Genomic DNA, 15,228 nt, shown 5'->3' with positions numbered 1-15,228 from the left:
GAGTAGTTTGTATAAATCTCAACAGGAAGACACTGCCTTGAGCCCAATGTTTCCATTTCTCTGTAACTTTATAAGACATTACGTAGTTATCTAAGATCTAAAATCCTGAGAAGCTCACAGTATTGCCCCACATTTACAACACACTTATCAGTAAATAGGGAAGTGTATACACTGCTTTTAAGAACCAACTTTAGCCAATCTGACCTTTTTCCAAAGCGTTTTTGTTTGTTTTGAAACTTTTAATCCAATAAGAGCCTCTGTCGATGCCATCATGAATTCAGATGTGTTTATTTTGGAGCCTACACCAGCGCCTTTTTTGTTTGCTCTTCCCGGCAATTCCCCAGTGAGGAGGAAGCCCCTGGAGTAAGGTCTTTACCGTCGGCACTGGAAGGGTGAGAGCTGCAAGAGGGAGAACCGGGAACGCCATGGGGTTGGCCACTCCGGTATTTGAGTGGCTTCAGTCTGCGTTAGGAAGCGTGGGTAGCGGGGAACTGGCGGAAGGGCGATATGTCACCGAGGAGCGGGGGGGGGGGAGGGGTGCAAGGCGTGAGGCTGGGGAGCTAGCCTTCAGGTGAGGGCAGGGCACCGGGAAGGGGGCGGCGCCCGGGACCCCGTCCAGGCGGCAAGCGGAGGCGGGCGCGGAGCTGCCCAGAGGTGGGTGTGTGTGTCTGGGTGTGTCCGGGCTGCGGTGGGGGAGGGGGCCGCCCATCCCGGGGTCCTGAGGGAGGGGCCCGGCGAGGGGGCGGGTCCGGCAGCTCAGCCCGGCCCGGGGCCAAGGGGGTGGAAGGTCTCCCGTGCCTTGAGGGTGGGGTGAAGGGGAGTGGCTGAACGCCCCAGGAGCGGGCTGCGGCGGAGCCCGGACGAGGCGGCCCCGGGGCAGGGCAGCGGGACCGGAGTGCGGGGCCCGAGCCCAGGCAAGGAGCAGCACCTACCTCCGGGGGTGGAAATGGGCCGGAATGGGCCGGAACACCGTCCCGGAAGTGAAACCCCCCACCCCCTCCCCCGGAGCGGGCGACGTGCCGGAAGGAAATCACTCACCCTTACACCGCCCCCCTCCCCCTCCCCCAGCGCTTTCCGTCCCTCGCGCCCCCTCCCCTCTCTTCCTTCTCGGGCGGCCGGAGGGCGGGAGCATGGAGTCACGCGGGCGGTCGCGTCGCCGCCCACAACGGCGAGGCGGGGCGGGGCCAAAGGGGAGGTGTGGCTGGAGGAGGAGGAAGAGCTGAAGGGAGGAGATGGGGAGGAGCTGAAGCCGGCGCTGGCGGAGACGGTGCGTCATGACGTCAGGAGAAGCGTCCTTATATACCGGCGCTTGGACGCCATCTCGGTCTTTTGAGGCTAGGAGTCGGCTTTGGGTACGTATGTGTTCTTTTTGTTTAATAGCTTCTTGGCTATAAAAGCCCCCCACCCCCCCAAAGCTCTTGGCAATTGAAGGCACCTTAACATGGTACTTTTAGGCTGGTCGCGAGCCTTTGCAGGAGTCACAAGATGAAGATGGTAAACGATTGCGCGTTGGGTGCGGCCCAGACTCAACGACGCGGGTTGTTGGGGCTGAATGCGAAAAACCCGTGGGCTCGCGTTTCCTGCCTGTGATGAAGCCTGTGTTGGTAGGGACATCTGAGACTGTTGATGAATGCCAACGGCTCTGATGGCGGCGCTTGCCGGGTCCCCGAGTGGGCCTTCGTTAGTGGCCTCGGCCCGGGCCTCCTGCGGCCTCGCCGGGGAAGGCGGGCGGTGGCGCTAGTCCACGTGGTTCTCAGCGGCTGCGGTCCGCGGTGCGCCGTTAACGTCAGTGCCTCCCAGCCTTTGTGCGGTGCTTTCTGTCTAGGCTGTTCAGTGCATGCACCCTTTATAGTCCTGAAATTATGATTGAACGACCTGATTCAAAACGACGTGCTTAGGCTTCAACTTAGAACAAAACAAAATGACTTACCTTAAAAAAATCCTAATCTTTTTTTTCTAGGAATGGTGCTAGGCGCGAGTGCAGTGCGGCTTTTGATGGCTCCTGATGGACAAGGTAAGAAACGGGTAGATGCAGTGGTAGAAATCTGATCTGCTTGGAGGTGGTATTTTGTTTAGCCTGTGATGGTTTAAGAGTAGTGGACAGAAGGGATTTCTGAAAAGTTTTACTCTGAGGCTGAAATACCCAGAACGTTGATAATTAACTTGGCTGCGCCGCGTGTTTCATTGGATTTTCTTTGTCTGTTTTCTAGTTCTGTGCCAAAGGGGTGGAAGTGGCTGCCAAGGTAAGTTAACAGATTTTCGCACACGGGGAGCTTGGCTTGAAAGTGCTGCAATGATGACATTTTATTTGCTACTCTTGACTGTGAGAATGACGAGAATTATTACCACCGTTAAACTAACTGAGGCACCCAAAATGGTGATTTAAAGAATTTAGAGATTACAGCTAAGTTTACATGAAGCTGTTTCTTCCTAGATCCAAAGCTCAAGTTTCACATCCTAGCCATGGGCAAACAGGTGAGAAACCTCTTAAGTAGTCTATAATTAACCCGGTACTTTGCTGCTGTGAACTTCTGTATTCTGGTATTTGTATTGAATGCTTGGGGAACCTGAAAAACAGATACTTATGATGGTTGCATAGTTCAGCAGATTGGATCATGAAGAGAGACACCATTTGTCTGATGTATCTGAGTGGATAGTAAAACTGGGTTTGGTATGAAATAGCACAAGCAAAATGCGACTAAACCAATTTCTCTACTTTTTCATAGGCATTCAACAGAATTAGCTGGAAGTTGAAAGGGTGAGTAAAATTATAGTTCAACTAAACATTGGTAACAGGGCAAACATGACAAAGCATGCCACTGATGGCTTTTCAGAGTCTTCTGCACAGAAAGCATTCCTACCATGGAATGCTTGGATTGCTTACTGCATTAAGCGGCCAGATCCTTGTCCTGTTACCGTGAGTTAGGACTCTGTCATTTGTAAAAAGCAGCCTGTATGATGATAAGCAAATACTGACTGAACATGAAGGTCTTAATTAGCTCTACCTGACATCAGGCATTTTTTGGATTTGTGGGGAGGAAATTCATCTTTTGCCCTTTGCTAACTATATTTATTTTTTAGGTGAACTTGAGCCTTTGACCTGTCTGCACCAACTATTTTTGGGGTAAGTGTTAAACATCTGAGTATGTCCAGTATTTACCGTGAAAGCTGAAATAGAATGCTAAACTACTAAGTTACTAGTTTTCTACATCTGGTTAGTAAATGCATCCTGAGGATGCTTTGAGAACGGGGTTTTTGAAATGATGTTGATCAAATGTCTGACCTGAAATGACCATGTAGACAAATTTAACACTGAAGAACCCTGTGACAAAAACTTTAGAAAAATTCAGGATAATTAACATTTTAATGAAATGTCTTGTTTCCTTTCTAGCTTACAGACCACTATCATGGATGGCTTGCTTGGGGGTAAGACCTAAAAACTCTGGTTTCCGAACTCAGGTCTGTATTTCTGTAATGTGCTTTCTGGGTATTGTGAAGTGTGTCTAAAATATTTTTTGTTAGGTGCTGATTTTAAAGACCTCGTATAAAGGTATGTATTCTATTATTACTACTCCTACTTGATTACTAAGTAAAATGCTGTTAGTGATGATTTTTGAAATAGATGGGAATCTCTCTGAAAAAGAGTGAAGATTTTTAAAAACTGAAACAGTATTGGGAAAGCTTGAAAAACCTACTGTTAATATTACTTATTAATAAATTTGACTAAATTTCTGCAGGTGTGAAGAGTTTTGAGGCCAGCTTACAAGACCTGGGAACACAGGAGTTTAATAAGTAAGCCATGGTATGGAAATCTCAAGTTTGGTTTCTACATGTAGTGACTTAAAGCCGATACGATGATGAAGCCATAGTTCAGCTGACTAGCAGTGATGAGCAAAATTGTCTTTCGCTCCTATCTGACGTATCGGCTGCAGCAATCCTATCCATAGCTGTGAAAAGGAAAATTAGTCATTCTACCACAGAAGATACGGGTTTTGAATACTATAGTGGCTCATGCACAAATGTTCTGATTTTAAGGATTCACAACTTGAGAAACATCGTTTTTGCAAGGTATTTTATGGCATTTGAATGCCAGAGTGAGTTAATATCATTTTCAAGAGCAGTTTCAGTATTCCTAGCAAAATTGAATGTAGGATTTCTAAATACTGTCTTCACACCTCACTGTCCACATTCACCAGAGTGAGGATTTTGCTACAATTATGAATCTATAATAGACAATTACCACCCACATCCATAGTTTACATTAGGATTACTCGTAGTGTTCTATGATAAGGGTTTGAACAGCATATACTTAAACTATTAATGTGTGGAATAGGTTTGCCGCTCTAGATGTTCTTAGTTACAAATGGGGAAAATTAAGTAGTATGAATTTTAAATAAAAGGCCTTTTTTCCTTTTTCAAACAGGCAGACCAGTCAACCTGAAGATTTAGAGAGAGGTAAGTTGGTTTCTCATCCCTCTGATAGATTAGAATGTAACCAGTGATGTAGTGATTCTGCCAAATGAAATAGAATGATATCACTCATAAAACCGTTCCATTTTGATTCTGAGGTTACTTCATTAGCAAGCCTCACATAGGGTGTGGGTTTTAAAACCAAGATTAACCTGCAATCCTTGCTTGTAGGGCATTTACAAGAGCAGCAATCCAGTTATGAGAACATCTTACCAGCTAAAGGGTAAGGCTTGAAAATATCAGTACTTTTGTCCTATTCCAGAATACATGATGATCTCATTGCAACTTGAACTCTCTCACTGATCATTTGATGATTTTAAAAGATCTGATATTCTGTGTACTCAAAATATTAGAATTGAAACTTAGAAAGAAATGTGAATAAAAATGGCTTCTTTGTCCTTGCAGGTACCCGAATGGATGCTCATGGGATAGAAGATCATACTTTCAATTTCAATAAATTTTTATAAACCATCTGTTCAACTGTGCTTATTATTTCAATTTCATGGGATGGAGGGGAAATAGGACATCTTTGTAGTTTAAGACCCTGTGACCTTTTTTTTTTTTCTTAACAAAATGAGACCTTTCCACATAATTTAGAAAATGTCTTGGGCTTGAAAATACAAATTTGCAGAGGAATATACTATAGCCTTTTCGTTTAAAACACTTGATTTAGAATAGTGATATGATTGAAAGATGAGCTATATATTTTGCAGAAATATTCTAGAGCTGAATGGAATCTCTGTCCAAGAAATACTTGATATTAAGCACCATAATGATGGCTCTTTTGATAGTGTCCATACATGGTATAATGGAAGCAATTCAGTTATCTTCTCCCCATAACATAATTGAAAGCCCCCAAATTGTGTAGATTATAAGAATGTAGGGAGTACTGTGGTTCTACCAATATCCTTTATAAAGTAGGTATTTTGTAGGAGTGCTAATTTGGTAAATGAAAACTGGGGTTTTGGCCATTAATGAATGCATACAGAAGGTAACAAGCCTCATAAAAACATGCCAACCAAATTGCAGCTCACATTTAATGCTTAAAGGGGGTGGGGTAGAACATTTGGGTTTGCAATTTATCTTAGGACTTCACCTACTTAGGATAGTTTTAAGACCGGATACTCCAAAATCATTCTGGACTTTTGTGCTAAAGGATTTTTTTTTTTTTTTTTCTAAAGGATTTTTAAGACCCAGGCAGAGGGAGAAGCAGGCTCCCTGTGAGGAGCCTAATGGGCTTGATCCCAGGACCCCTGGATTTGAGCCAAAGGCAGACGGCCCAACCACTGAACCACCCAGGTGACCCATTCAGGATTAAATGCTCACTCCAAATTAACATTGGGGTCTGAGTTTTGATGCTTTGAGTAAGAAAATTGGGTTTTGAATTCTTGCCACACTGACCTCCGCACTTGAGAGAGTACATGTGTTTTACTTGGGAGTTCTTGGTGCCTTCATGTACAGGCTGTGAGGCCCTATGTAAAGTATGTACTGCCACCTGGCTCCAGCACTATACCACCTGTGGTGATCATTATTGCCATTATATGTCCCTGTTTTCCCCTAGAATGTGGACTCCATCAAAGGGTCTTAAGTCTATTCTGTTAGACTATTTCCAAAGTTGTTACCAATAGGCAGTTGACATTTGGAGAAAGTGAATCAACTGCAGATGGGATTAGCTCAATCTCAGAATTTGTGACTGGGTGCCAAAGGTCCTGACAAATTACGCAGTCTCTTTCATGATGGTCTATAGCCTGGATGGTGAATTTGTGGCTGATTGAAAAACTGCAGAAGGGATATCTCTAGTGTCCTGGAAGCACAAATCCTGTTTAATAAAACCTGAGTGAGGCAAGAGAAATAGTTTTTGAATGTTTATAATGACAGCAATTTACTCCATTTTACAGATAACCTTAGGATAAGAAAGTTAACATTGCACAGGTTATAAATGGCAGTATCAGAATATACTGTATCACCATTGTAATGGGCAGAATTAGTACCCTGAAGGATAATTCTACTTTGGAGGGCCAAAACCACTAGAACCTACAGGCGGGAATATTAAAGGTCTTGGCGTTTGGTCTGAAAAGTCCCAGTGTGTACCTAGAACCAGCATAGCTGACTTGAGGGAAGATTGGGAAAGACTTCGGAGCTTTATGGAACACAGACGGGGTTATCCAAAAGTGGGGCTGGGCTGATTTAAAAAAATGAAAACCCTAAAGTGATTTAAGCTCCTGGCACTGAGTGGGGAGCTTGGACTACAAAAATTACAAGGTGCTCTCCAATCCTTGGAACCTGTAATCTAACTTGTCGCACATACGTTTATACACCGATGGAGGTGAGGGATGGGTGTGTAGGATACTGTTCTGTTGCCAGGAACTCCAGTTTGAATAACTGGTTTCCACATTTATTCTTTCAATATGTGATTTGGCCCCCTGGAAAATTACACCCATTACTAAGTGAAAGCACATGTAAATTGTTTTCGTTGAGCATAATGGAAATAACCCATTAGTTGACCCCAGTCTACCAGAAGGCCAACAAATGGCAATTCTAGTTTAGTATGTCATCTGTTTTACTAATTGTCTTGCTAGGCGTACAAAGATTCTCCATGTAATTGTGTTCTCAAGCTGGATTCCAGAATTCAAAACGAGTGCTTAATTAGCCTCCAAATGTCACAGCTTCTAAGGTAGATAAATGGACTTTTCAAGCTGTACATGTATGTATTTTAAAAGGATCTTCATGCTCTTGAAAATCCCTGAGCTTGGAAAGGATAAACTTTATTTCCTTCTCTTTTACTCCTGGTGTTAAGCCAGGGGAAGTGTTGGTGTTTTGTGCTGCACAGATGATAAAGCTCATTGGACTTGGGTTTAACGTTACTTTAAGTGACCTATTCATCTCAAGCCATCCCAGCATGGGGCCCAAGGTGGAGCCTGAACACACACAACCCTGAGATCACAACCTGAACTGAGGTCAACAGTAAGCTGCTTAAGTGACTGAGCCACCCAGGTGCCCCCAAGTCAGTGCTAGCAGAAACAGACCCATACATACAGAGAACAAACTGATGGTTGCCAGAGTGGAGGGATGGGCAAAATGAGTGAAGAAGAGTGGGAGGTACAGGCTTCCAGCTGTGGAATGAATGAGTCACAGGGATGAAAGGTTATAGTGGAGGGGTATCATCAGTGATCTTGGAATAGTATCCTATGGTAATAGATGGTAGATACACTTATGGTGAGCATACTGCAACATACAGAGAAATTGGATTACTATGTTGTACACCTGAAACTAATATAACACTGTGTGTCAACTGTACTTCATTAAAAGAATTTCTTTTGGGGCAGCCTGGGTGGCTCAGGGGTTTAGTACCTGCCTTCGGCCCAGGTTGGATCCTGGAGACCCGGCATGGAGTCCTACGTCAGGCTCCTTGCATGGAGCCTGCTTCTCCCTCTGTGTCTCTGTCTCTCATGAATAAGTAAATAAAATCTTTTTAAAAAAATTTAAAAAATTTATTTACTTGAGAGAGCATGAACCTCAGAGATTGGGAAGGAGCACAGAGGGAGAGGGAGAAGCAGACTCCCTACTGAGCAGGGAGCCCAATGCGGGGCTCGATCCCAGGACCCTGAGATCATGACCTGAACCGAAGGCAGCTGCTTAACAGATTGAACCACCCAGGGCTGCCACTAATTTTTTTTTTTTGAACACAAAAAAATTAAAATGTAAAGAAGTAAAAAGGTTAATACTTGCTAAGACTTACACTACCATCAGCAGCAAGCTGCCAGCATTTGAGAGAGTAGAGTATCTGCTTTAAGGAGGCCTTCCCTGTTGGTGAGGTCTGTCTCAGGATCTCTTCTGTGCATGGCTTCATCTAACCCCACCACGCCATGTCAATATGATCTGTTTGTGTGTCTGGTCTCTACCAGGCAAAAAACTCCATCAAGTCAAGATAGGAACTACAATCTATTCATCATCATGATGCCCCCCTCCCAATTCCCCCAGAGCTTGGCCTGTAATGATCATTCATTCACTTAATTCACTCAAAAGATGTTTATTGAACATCTATTATACCAAGTAGTGCTGGGAATAGATACTGCAAAAACAAAACAAAAACAAAAACAAAAACAAAAACGAAACAAAAAAAACCCCACAAAAATAAAATCCCTCATGGAGCTGACATTCTATTGGGCAAATAAAATCCAGCATGAAAAAAATAAAATAAAATCCCTCATGGAGCTTACATTCTATTGGGCAAATAAAATCCAGCATGCCAGATAATGTGATTAACACCACAGAGTAAAAATAAAGCAGGGAAAGGAGGGCAGAACATGCTGGTGGGTGGCAGGAGCTCATCTGAATAAGGTTGAATATGGTCGTCAGGGAAATCTTCACCAAAAAGGCAGTACATGAGTAAAGGCATGCGGGTATTAGGGAGTGAACAATTATCTGGAGGAAAACTGCTAGGTGACAGCTAGGACAAAGGCCTGGACGTGGGCTCATGCCTGGTGAACACCAGAAAAAGCAAGGACATCAGTGTGGATGGGGCAGAGGGAGCTCAGGGGAGATGGTCAGCAGGTAGCAAGTGGCAGGTTATGGAGGGCTTTGGAGGCCACTGTAAGGACTCCAGCTTTTCTCTAGGATGGGAAACCACTGGAAGGTTTTGAGCAGAGGAGTGATCTGGCCCTACAGACAGATGGCTGAGGGGGTCTAACAATCTAACAAGCAAGATTGTTACAAGCTTTTGCCGTGGAAGATGGTCACCCAAACCAGGGTGCTGGCCTGGAGGTACAAAAAAGTATCAGATGCTGGCTATACTTGGAAGGTAGGGCTGGCTGACAGACATTTGAGACAAACAAGTTTCTCCAGATTCACTTTCTTGTTCTGACCATAAATCTAAGGAACTATTACATGTTTCCAGGATGACCTTGAAATGTCTGGGAAAAGAAATGTCACATGATATTAAAGCTACCTTTGTGTGGCACTTAACAACATCCAGGGACATATGGCAGGGACTCTACTAGGCACTTTCATATAAAACACCTGAGGAAAGGACTGTGCCACTGTGTAAGGCAGAACAAAGGCTTTAAAATTATTATATTACTTCCAGACTCATGTAACTGTGGCGCTAACACAATATGGCCTTATCCATTTTTAGAGTATAAGTACCAGGTAGCATGGTGGGAAAGACTGGCATTATTTATTTATTTATTTATTTATTTATTCATTCATTCATTCATTCATTCATTCATTCATGATATTGCATACAACCAAAGGCTTCCTCAGGCCCCCCTGTAATTCCTTATGCCTTCCCATCTCCCCATCCCCAGGTGACAGCTGATCAACTCTATTTCTATAGATTAGCTTGTTTCTAGAGTTTTATATTAATTGAACAATAAAGAATGTATTTTTCCTCCTTTGATGATTGGAATTGAATTTAATCTATTAACACTTTAGGAAGAGCTGATAGCTATATTGCACCTTTAAATTCACAAATATGGTGCCTCACTTTTTCTGGGTTTTTTTGCCTTCTCTTTTCCTTTCTTCCTTCCACCTTCCTTCTATTTCTTTTATTTCCTTTTTTTTTCATGCATGCCTTATTTTTATATTTCAAATTGTTTCTTCTTTTTTTCCTTTTCATTCTTTTCTTTGGAAGTTAAATACTCTAGTTCTGTTCTTTTAGTGGTTATCTCAGGCATTTTATTTATTTTTAAAGATTTTATTTCTTTATTCATGAGAGACAGAGAGTGAGAGAGGCAGAGACACGGGCAGAAGGAGGAGCAGGCTCCATGCAGGGAGCCAGATGTGGGACTCGAGCCCGGGACTCCAGGATCACACCCTGAGCTGAAGGCAGACACTTCACTGCTGAGCCACCCAGGCACCCCTTACCTCAGGCATTTTATTTTTATTTTTATTTTTTTTTAAAGATTTATTTTTATTTATTTATGATAGACATGGAGAGAGAGAGAGAGAGGCAGAGACACAGGCAGAGGGAGAAGCAGGCTCCACGCTGGGAGCCTGACGCGGGACTCGATCCCGGGACTCCAGGACCGCGCCCTGGGCCAAAGGCAGGCATGAAACCGCTGAGCCACCCAGGGATCCCCCTACCTCAGGCATTTTAATGTAAACATTTAAAGTCTAAAGTAGGGGCGCCTAGGTGGCTCAGTGGTTGAACATCTGCCTTTGGCTCAGGGTGTGATCCCGGGGTCCCAGTGTTGAGTCCTACATTGGGCTTTCTGCATGGAGCCTGCTTCTTCCACACAATATTTGCAACATTTGAGACATTCTTATGCTAAGAAATTGTTGCTTCTGAAAATCCATTTTGACTGGGCTTCCTGTATTTTAATTTGCAAAATCAGGCAGCCCTACTTGTGGATTATTTTTGCTTCTTCCTAAAGTGCCTTTAGAAATTCCCTTAGAGGGGCACCTGGGTGGCCCAGCGGGTTGAGCAGCTGCTCAGGTCATGATTCCAGGTTCCTGGGATTAAGCCTTACATCAACTCCCTGCTCAGCTGGGAGTCTGCTTCTTCCTCTTCCTACTTCTGCCCCTGCTTGTGTTCTCTGTCAAATAAGTAAAATCTTAAAAAAAAAGAAATTCCCTTAGAACAGATACATTAGTGGTAAACTTTCTCAGTTGTTTGTCTGAAGTTACCTAAACATTTGCAGGCTATATAATTCTAGGTAGACAGCTGTTTGAGCACTTTGAAGATAGAATACTTGTACAGTACCTGTCGCTCTCTGGTTGCTTTTATGATTATATCTTTGGTTTTGGAGTTCTGTAATCAAGGTATAAATTTTATTTTATTTTATTTTATTTTGAAGGAAAAGCATGTTTTAAACATATTTTTTTAATTTTTATTTATTTATGATAGAGAGAGAGAGAGAGAGGCAGAGACACAGGCAGAGGGAGAAGCAGGCTCCACGCACCGGGAGCCTGATGTGGGATTCGATCCCGGGTCTCCAGGATCGCGCCCTGGGCCAAAGGCAGGCGCTAAACCGCTGCGCCACCCAGGGATCCCAAGGTATAAATTTTAAACTGCTTTATAGTACTTGAGATTTGTTTGCTTTCCTCAATTTCTTTCAATTATTAAATTCTCAGTCATCATTTTTTCAAATAATTCCTGTCTCCAATTTCTTCTATTTTTCATTTTGGCATTCTGATTAGACATACTTAGTCCTTTTTACTCTATCCTTTAATTTTTTCTAACTCCCTTTTGTATTTTCCATAATTTTCTGCGCTTTTTGAATAATTTCTTCAGGTTTATCTTTTGGCTCATTAATTCTTTTGTCAGTTTTTTTTTTTAATTTTTTAATTTTTTTTAAAGATTTGTTTATGATAGAGAGAGAGAGGGGCAGAGACACAGGAGGAGGGAGAAGCAGGCTCCATGCCGGGAGCCCGATGTGGGACTCAATCCCAGGACTCCAGGATCGCGCCCTGGGCCAAAGGCAGGCGCTAAACCGCTGAGCCACCCAGGGATCCCCGTCAGCTGTCTTTTTAATTCATCTATTGAATGTTAATAATTATATCTATTTTTAAAAAAATATTTATGTACTTGAAAGAGAGCAAGTGAGAGAGACAGAGTGAGACAGCATGAGTGAGAGGTAGAGGCAGAAGGGGAGGGAGAAGCAGACTCCACACTGAGCAGGAAGCCAGACTCTGGAGTTGATTCTAAGACTCCAGGATCATGACCTGAGAAGGCAGACGCTTAACTGTCTGAGCTACCCAGGTGTCCCTATATGTAATGCTCTTTATTCCCCTCTAAATTTGCCTATTTTTATCATTTCTTATACCCTACTCACAAATTTAATTCTCTATTTCTATAAATATCATATATGGTTTGTTGTCAGGCTCCGATAGTACCAATACATTAAATATTTGCAAATCTGATTCTGTTTGTGTGTCTACAGATCATGTCTTAATAGCAGCTTGTTTCCTTGAGTGTTTTGTGATAAAAAGAATTGGGAGATTATGTTCCTTGGAACTTTATCTTCAGAAATTCTTTGAGAACTGGGCTTAAGTGGTTTTCTTTTGCATTTGCTTTTATCAACCTAGGAACACTATGAAGCTTAGCTTGGAAATTGTTCAAACCTCTGTTAAGTGTCAGCTTGTGGCTGTTAATGCTCAGAGCAGATTCCCCACCAACACCCCTCCCCCACCATCCCCCCCTCTTTCCCTGAGCTATTACCCAGAGCCAAAGCAAACAGAAAAATTTCTTCATCATCACCCTCTACTGAGGGGGTATCCTTTCAGGAACTTGTTTTACATGGGGATCTCTTATCTAAGTTCTCGACTTACACAGGAGGCAGTAGGCTTTGTTTGCCTATTTCTTCTCATGATCCATCAAAACCAAACCCCTAGGTCACACCAGATCAGCATTACCCCAGGACACTGACAACTTCAGCACCTAATTACATCAGTGTCCAGACATTTCTGGTCTCTAAGGAGTTCCCTTACTTTCTTACTAGTTTATTTATACATTTCAAAAGATTCAAAGAGGGGTGCCTGGATAGTTCAGTTGATTACATGACTGACTTTTGATTTCAGCTCAGGCTATGATCTCAGGGTCATGAGATCCCACGTCAGGCTCCGTGCTCAGCACAGCACCTGCTTGAGATTCTTCTCTCTCCCTCTGCCTCTCCCTCTAATTGTTCTTTCTCTCTCTAAATAAAATTAAAAAAAAAATAAAAAGATTCAAAGAAATATTTTATGTAGGAATTTTAGGTGTTCTGTACAAGAATTTCTAGGATAGTTACTCTACCATATTGCTAAAGTGAAGTCCTAAGCTACTATTGTTTAAATATTCAGTGATGTTATATGAATAGTAGTTGTGTGCCAAAATATTCATTTATAAACTTCCACTGCCTGAAATAGTATTCTAAAAACTGCCCCCAAAATCTAGTTTTCTAATTTTTTATATACTTTTTTATATATAAAACTTCTATGTGTTCTTTGTATATGCTTTCTTGTTCCCTCTTATATAAAAGTGCCATTATCTGAATCAGAAAACTTTTTGAGGGATCCCTGGGTGGCGCAGCGGTTTGGCGCCTGCCTTTGGCCCAGGGTGTGATCCTGGAGACCTGGGATCGAATCCCACGTCGGGCTCCCGGTGCATGGGGCCTGCTTCTCCCCCTGCCTGTGTCTCTGCCTCATTCTCTCTCTCTATCACAAATAAATAAAAATTAAAAAAAATATATTTAAAAAAAAAAAGAAAACTTTTTGAGAAGCATAAAGATTACAAATTTTGATATATTGCTCATCATTTTGGAATTTTACTTATTGAATCCTGACTTTGAATACACGTCATTTAAATATTTTGACAGAAGAGGACATACATGAGAAGCATTCCATCGTATAACAAAGTATGATTTTTTTTTCTAGAAAAATAACGTGCAGTGTTTTTTTTAAAGACATCTGAATCTTTTATTTTTTAAATAAAAAATTTACACCCAGTGTGGGGCTTGACCCTACAACCCTGAGATCAAGAGTCACACACTCCACTGACTGAGCCAGTCAGGTGCTCCAACAAGCTGAACTATGTGCTTTTTTCCATACAATAATCATTTTTGCTTAAAACAAGGCTAACAAGTTGAGATTATTCATATTTGGGTATTTGGCAGATATTTTCTAAAAAAACGAATAAGGCTCTTCCAGGGACAGCATCTGTAGGCGTTCAGAATAGTTCAGCGTTTGACATACCGTCATAGGCTGTCCTACAATACAGCCTCTAGCAAAACTACGCTGTCCCGGACCCCTGATAATAGAATCATTTACCTTTATACCAAGACGGTTGGGAAAGCACCATAGTCTGCATGTGGATGTGTCCAGGCCGACTTCGAGGAGTTTATGCCATGAGACCTAAAGTCCTTATGAGATTGTCTAAAATGAAAAAACACGTCAGCAGGGCCTATAGTGGTTCTATGTGTGCTGTGTTTGTGACAGGATCAAACATGCTTTCCTTTGAGGAGCAGAAAATCATTGTGAAAGTGTTGAAGGCACAAGCACAGAGTCAGAAAGCTAAATAAAAAGATGAAGCTTTATTAAGTAATAAAAAAAAAAATCAAAACAAACAAACGATAAGTTTGGGGGCACCTGGGTGGTATAGTTGGTTAAGTGTCTAATTGGTTTCGGCTCAGGTCATGATCTCGGGATTGTGAGATCAGGCCCCACAGCAGGCTCCCTGCTCAGCCTGGAAACTGCTTGGGATTCTCTCTCTCTTACTAAATAACTACATCTTAAAATAGAAAAAAAAAGAAAAAATGAGTAAGTTTGGAAAATAACTGACGGTCTTTCTTTGTTGGCAATGGGGAAATTCAAGCTTTCAAATGAAAAACAGAATTTTGGAAAGCTTGTACCGGTCACCATGCCCTTACGGCTTCTTCATACTTAAAGATTTGTGATGAGATCAGTGGTGATATTAATGTCACTTTTTAGATATTGTGTGCTGAAATATGTCAACATTTGGAAGACACGTATAACTCAGTGTACCAATATTTTCCAAATGATCAATGTGTGGTGTTACAAAAGCATGCATAAAAGTTGTATTCAAAATACAAGGTCAACCCAATGGTCTTTAGAAAAGTTTATCAATAGGATTTCAGATTCCACATTGCCACTAACCTTTAAGGAACCTGTCAAGCTTTTGTATAGTATCAAAGAAGAATACCCGTAATCATCAGGAAGGCTATTGAAATACTTCTCCCTTTTCCAACTTCACACTTATGTGAGGCCAGGTTTTCTTCATATATTTCAATGAAAACAACAACTCAGGTTTGTCCAACTCAC

The 15,228-nt window shown here is 42.3% G+C and overlaps 1 protein-coding gene, 1 long non-coding RNA gene, 9 other non-coding genes and 1 pseudogene across 19 annotated transcripts in view; 11 read left to right on the top strand and 1 right to left on the bottom strand.

Annotated features, from left to right (window-relative positions):
* ZBTB37 (zinc finger and BTB domain containing 37) overlaps positions 1-1,702 on the bottom strand; it is a 29,389-nt gene extending 27,687 nt beyond the window's left edge. For 3 of the 4 annotated variants that reach the window (XM_077901732.1, XM_077901734.1, XM_077901735.1), the window contains exons 1-2: positions 933-1,017; positions 205-399 (exon numbers count right to left, since the gene is read on the bottom strand). The gene's annotated coding sequence lies outside the window, so the exon portion shown is untranslated. Of the gene's footprint in view, positions 1-204; positions 400-932; positions 1,018-1,435 lie in introns of those variants that run through there. The other variant, XM_077901733.1, reaches the window with a different exon arrangement.
* On the top strand, positions 640-4,943 carry LOC144316167 (uncharacterized). Of its 6 annotated transcripts, XR_013382001.1 has the most exons (13): positions 640-654; positions 1,069-1,352; positions 1,961-2,014; positions 2,211-2,243; positions 2,435-2,475; positions 2,727-2,758; positions 3,082-3,124; positions 3,392-3,426; positions 3,523-3,550; positions 3,738-3,802; positions 4,424-4,455; positions 4,642-4,693; positions 4,876-4,943. It is a non-coding gene; the product is annotated as an uncharacterized LOC144316167 (long non-coding RNA). The 6 variants fall into 6 exon arrangements; XR_013382003.1 differs by lacking the exon at positions 3,523-3,550 and having other exon boundaries at positions 3,738-3,792; XR_013382002.1 differs by lacking the exon at positions 3,523-3,550.
* Positions 1,576-1,655, top strand: LOC144316607 (small nucleolar RNA SNORD74). The gene has a single exon (XR_013382549.1). It is a non-coding gene; the product is annotated as a small nucleolar RNA SNORD74 (small nucleolar RNA).
* On the top strand, positions 2,075-2,136 carry LOC144316618 (small nucleolar RNA SNORD75). The gene has a single exon (XR_013382560.1). It is a non-coding gene; the product is annotated as a small nucleolar RNA SNORD75 (small nucleolar RNA).
* Positions 2,579-2,647, top strand: LOC144316616 (small nucleolar RNA SNORD77). The gene has a single exon (XR_013382558.1). It is a non-coding gene; the product is annotated as a small nucleolar RNA SNORD77 (small nucleolar RNA).
* On the top strand, positions 2,951-3,012 carry LOC144316608 (small nucleolar RNA SNORD44). Its single transcript, XR_013382550.1, has one exon. It is a non-coding gene; the product is annotated as a small nucleolar RNA SNORD44 (small nucleolar RNA).
* On the top strand, positions 3,256-3,320 carry LOC144316617 (small nucleolar RNA SNORD78). Its single transcript, XR_013382559.1, has one exon. It is a non-coding gene; the product is annotated as a small nucleolar RNA SNORD78 (small nucleolar RNA).
* LOC144316603 (small nucleolar RNA SNORD79) lies at positions 3,596-3,672 on the top strand. The gene has a single exon (XR_013382545.1). It is a non-coding gene; the product is annotated as a small nucleolar RNA SNORD79 (small nucleolar RNA).
* On the top strand, positions 3,847-3,926 carry LOC144316609 (small nucleolar RNA snR60/Z15/Z230/Z193/J17). Its single transcript, XR_013382551.1, has one exon. It is a non-coding gene; the product is annotated as a small nucleolar RNA snR60/Z15/Z230/Z193/J17 (small nucleolar RNA).
* LOC144316605 (small nucleolar RNA SNORD47) lies at positions 4,494-4,571 on the top strand. Its single transcript, XR_013382547.1, has one exon. It is a non-coding gene; the product is annotated as a small nucleolar RNA SNORD47 (small nucleolar RNA).
* On the top strand, positions 4,730-4,806 carry LOC144316598 (small nucleolar RNA SNORD81). The gene has a single exon (XR_013382540.1). It is a non-coding gene; the product is annotated as a small nucleolar RNA SNORD81 (small nucleolar RNA).
* A 4,259-nt stretch (positions 4,944-9,202) lies between the features above and the next one.
* On the top strand, positions 9,203-14,491 carry LOC144316559 (large ribosomal subunit protein eL34 pseudogene; annotated as a pseudogene).
* The last annotated feature ends 737 nt before the right edge of the window (positions 14,492-15,228 follow it).

Source organism: Canis aureus, chromosome 6 (assembly GCF_053574225.1).
Source record: "Canis aureus isolate CA01 chromosome 6, VMU_Caureus_v.1.0, whole genome shotgun sequence".
Lineage (NCBI taxonomy): Eukaryota > Metazoa > Chordata > Mammalia > Carnivora > Canidae > Canis > Canis aureus.
The sequence above is the reverse complement of the archived record's forward strand: the minus strand, read 5'-3'. Positions and strand labels throughout refer to the sequence as shown.